The 4,733-nt window shown below is 47.2% G+C and overlaps 1 pseudogene; it reads left to right on the plus strand.

Annotated features, from left to right (window-relative positions):
- Positions 1-1,444: 1,444 nt before the first annotated feature.
- On the plus strand, positions 1,445-3,563 carry LOC122010740 (annotated as a pseudogene).
- Positions 3,564-4,733: the final 1,170 nt, after the last annotated feature.

A 4,733-nucleotide genomic window follows, 5' to 3' on the forward strand; every position in this document is an offset into this window, starting at 1 on the left:
CTTCGGGATCGTCTCATTAGCATTTAGTCGCAGAAGGATTGCTTGGAATCAGTTGATGGAAGGTGCTGCTCGAAAACCCCCTTTTAAACAGTGCTCAAGGTGCCCTAAAGCCCATCCAAGGCGCCTTGAACGAGCCGAGTCAGCCGCATGGATTACATCGAGCCAGGTCGCACTTATCTGCTTCAAGGCACCTTATGCCTCATTCAAGGCGCCTTAAGCAACTGGTTCAAGGCGCCTTATGACTCCTTAAAGGCGCCTCCAGAGTGCTTCGCAGCCAGCTCCAGCTTTGCACCCGAGGCATCTCCAAGCTCCATGGAGGCGCCTCAGACACTGTTTACCCGAGGCTTAACCTTGTTCTTTCGTACCTGCAAGACATGTTAGACCCAAAACATAAACATATCCTGCAAAACAAAAGTTAGCATATATAATATCATAAATATGAAGTTTGACAGTCATTGGATTGTCCGGGTCTGACTTCGGATTTCCTACCGGAAACCCTAGGTCGACCCGACGCCTACTGTTCGCTCTGCGGGGAACGCGTCCTCACCTACTCCCCTCAGGAGAGATTACCTGATGCCAGTCCGGTCCTCCAGACGACTGGACTTTCCGCCTAGGGTTACCACTCCTAGGACTTAGGGTTACCGCCCCTTAGGGTTACCACCCCCTAGGACCTAAGGTTACCTCCCCTTAGGATTTTCCTCCACCTAGGGTTACCACCCCCTAGGACCTAAGGTTGCCGCCCCTTAGGGTTTTCCTCCACCTAGGGTTACCGCCCCCTAGGACCTAAGGTTAACCCCCCCCTTTAGGATTTTCCTTCACCTAGGGTTACCGCCCCCTAGGACCTAAGGTTACCACCCCTTAGGATTTTCACCTGCCTAACCGCAGTTAGGACTTTCCTGAAACCTTATTTAACCACGTTAGATAACAAGGAATCTTAACTTTGAATCTCTTTGTCATTATCAAAACTGAGGTTCGATCATCGGATACTTCCCGCACCAACAGTTTTGACAAGTAGGATTCGTTGCAGGAGAGATCCACTTGGGCACCTGCTATACAGGGCAGTCTCAAGTCTTAGGGATTATCCACTCGACCCCTATCATTGAAGGGCGTGTAAAATAATGCTCGGTGGTATACGAGCGAGGATGGGGGCATGGGTGAAAGGTTGACCGATTGTGTAGGCGCTTGCATGAAACCTACTGGGGGAGGCACAGCTGGGAAACCAGCTAGCCCTTCTACTTGGGCCCTTCGCTCAATGTGTTGTCTGGTCATTAATATGGCATGATCATTCGACAAAGGATATCTAGCGGCTGCTGGCTACTATTGTTTCAACTTTTGTGCTCGAGTGGTTAAAAGTAACTCCAGGTCTTCTTACGACAACGTAACGGTCGTGAGTTGTCAAACTTCTTCCATCTTTTCTTTTTAGATTCAGGTGAAATTTCCATAGATGATGCTAAATTTGATCTGGTTTGAAATCGAAGAAGATGATGAGGCGGACTATGCCGCTTCGATGTTGACTGTGAGACGACTCAGAGGAAACGAACTTGTTATCACGCTAGATCCTGCATATCAAGAGTAAAGGGGAAAAAACATCAGTAACCGGGCTAGAAAAAAGGTCCCCGGCGTAGGTACTCCAATACTTAAATCAAGCAGGTGAAGGAGAAAAAAATGTAATAAACAGTAGTGATGAATAATGAACTCTTTTTGCATAATCTCGCATGTACACATACCTAGCCGATGGAGAGGATCCCCCCTTTTATACTATCTTTCATAACCTGCGCAATAATGAGGCGTCAGGGAATGTCTGGTGTCAGAATATATCGGTAATAAAGGATGTATGACAGCTCTCTCTTAGGCAGAGGAAGGTTCCGTTGCTGCTATATGTTAGAGTAGCAGAATATTCCCTGATGAGTATTCATTATTCTCTGACATGTGGTTACGATTATCTGACGATGTTGTCTCCTAGAGCAAGTCCGACTGACTCTGGGATCGATAAGCTTTATGTTGGGAGCCATATCTATGAGTGGAGAGCTGAGTCAAGAAGGTCTAATCAGTTATGAAGCCGATCAGGGTTATGCTGGGAGCCCTGCTTATGAGTGGGGAGCTGGGCCTTGGAGGTCCGACCAGCTCTAGGGCCGATCGAGCTTATTCTATGAGCCCCTGCCACGAGGAATGGGAAGCTGATCCCCGTTAAAAGTGATTCATTCAGATATATACTCCTTGACTTTGACTGTCACTTTATCTTAACTTTGACCATCATATCATCTTGACTTTAACTATCATATCACCTTGATTTTGATTGTCACATTACCTTTGGGGCGGCTCACAACGCGCCGTATCATTCTACATATGCCTCTCCATGCCTGGAAGACTTCCAAAGAATGCGGTGGCGGTGGAGAGCGTCGTATCATTCTACCCACTCCTCTCCATGCCCTGAAGACTTAGCTCCCAAAGAATGCATTGGCGGTGGCGGTGGCAGTGATGGTTCCTTGCACTTCGACGTGTACCCTCACCAGTTGCCCGCTAGCTGGCGGAGGCCATCATCTTCTCCGACGTGCAGCGGGCTGTGGCCGACGTCGCCCGCATGGCAGCCTCCCTCCGCCTCCACTTTCACGACTGCTTAGTCAATGTCATCCTCGTCATCGCAGATTCATTCCTTTAATTCTCTCTTTTATCTTCTCGTGTAATTTGATCAATGCGTCTGGATCTGTGTGGTGATTCAGGGTTGCGACGCGTCGGTGCTTCTGGACGACACGGCGGAGATGGTGGGGGAGAAGACGGTGAAGCCTAACGCGAACTTGCTGAGGGGCTTCGACGTGTACGTGGCGGAGGAGATCAAGGAGGAGCTGGAGATGGCCTGCCCGGAGACGGTTTCCTGCGCCGATCTCCTCGCCATCGCTGCTGAGACTCTGTTCTTTTGGTATTTATTTATCTATCCGCGAAATTTTCACTTTAAGCCTTCGCAGTTTCCGAATATGTCAATTTTACACCTTAAATTTTTGTAAATTTTGCACTTGAAATTTATCATGAAATTCACGCAGTCAGGAGGACCGACATGTCCGGTGCAGGACGACACCGTGGCTAGCTGGTCCTTGGCCACCACCAGCCTCCCATCTCCGGTGCCCGGCGTCGCCACCCTGCTCCAAAAGTTTGAAACGTCGGCCTCTCAGCCACAGACATGGTCGCGCTCTCCGGCGCCCACATGCACCATCGGCAAGGCCCCCTGCTCCACGTTCGCCTTCCGCCTCGCCGGCGCCGGAGATCGCATCTTCTTTCAGTCCCTGCATCATCTCTGTTCTGGATCAACGTTGTCGAATGGGACGACGACGATAGCCTCGTCGTTGGTCCACCTCGATGTGGGCTTGCCGGCGAGGGGCTGCTTCTGTCGGACCAGGCCCTGGCAGGGGAAGCAGGGGAGGTGGGCGTGCTCACAAATTAAGGCCTACGCCGCAGACGAGCAGCTAGCTGTTCTTCAAGGACTTCGTGGCCTCGATGGGGGGAGGCTGGCACCGCCAGCGGGCAGCGCCGGCGAGGTCCGCAAAAGTTGCCAGGCAGTCAACTCTTAATTAGCTTAAGCACTATATATATAACATTAATTATCATAACTTAATCATGATGATTAATTAACTAATCGCTATAATTATATTTTGCTAGCGTCCTAAGTATGTACCAGTGTGTTACTAATTATATTGTGAATTACCTAGAAATAGATGTTAATTTGTGGAGTGTAGTGGTTAATTTGAATGTTATCACTATGATTTCAATTAGGATTTCAATTAGGTAATTAATCCATGCTCTGTTATAAATCTGTGTCTTGTCTTTTATTCAACTGGCTGCCGTTGGGACAAAAAAATATATTTTATAAAAGTTACTAAATTAAAATATGCATGTAGTAATTGTATTTTCGGGCTGCTTGCTCATATTAGAACACAGACAACGGGCGCCTCCTCTGCAGTTTCCTCTGCCGCGCGCCTCCTCTGCAGTTCGTAGGAGCTGCTCTCGATACCTGCGTTCGCCTCATTTCTCTATCAACTCCAGCCTCCCTAAATCGAAACCCTAAACCTGGTCTCGATGTCTAGTGAGCGAGGAGGACACCGTGGCATTGGCCGGGGCGATCCGCCGTACTTCTCGATAGAAGTACTCCGACAGCTCCCGATCGACGCAAAGGAGCAAGCTCCGCCGTTGGCGGAACCTCCAGTAAGGAAGTTACTAAATGTTGCGTCTCGCCCGGATTTAGGCATAGTCGGAAGAAAATGTTTAGTTGATGCTAACCATTTTCTCGGTACAGTTGCGGATACTAAGTTTTTTCAGTATAATGTAAGTTTTTTCGATCTCTATTCCGTGGTTAATAGTTGTCACAAAAATATATTAATTTGAATATTTACTACTGAAATTGCCATACATCTAGCAATTAGTTGATTCCAAATATAATTTGGGCAAATATGGCTTATGTTAAGCATAACAAAGTTTATGTTCACAAATATGAGACAACATATGACAAAGTTTAATATGTTAAACAAAACAATCTACTTGTTTTGATGTAGACTAGAAAAAAGTTGGCTATCTATTTACCATAGGATTTTATTTTATTTTTCTCTTTTGAATGTGTGTATCTGTTTTAACTGTTGTGAAATTTTTAATTGAGTGTGGAGCCCATGTCGAAATCTTTTGCAATCAATAAGCAAATGATCTCTCAGATTGTCAAGTATTTGTCCAAGGATAGCACCAGAAATCGA

This window comes from Zingiber officinale, chromosome 8A (assembly GCF_018446385.1).
Source record: "Zingiber officinale cultivar Zhangliang chromosome 8A, Zo_v1.1, whole genome shotgun sequence".
Classification (NCBI taxonomy): domain Eukaryota; kingdom Viridiplantae; phylum Streptophyta; class Magnoliopsida; order Zingiberales; family Zingiberaceae; genus Zingiber; species Zingiber officinale.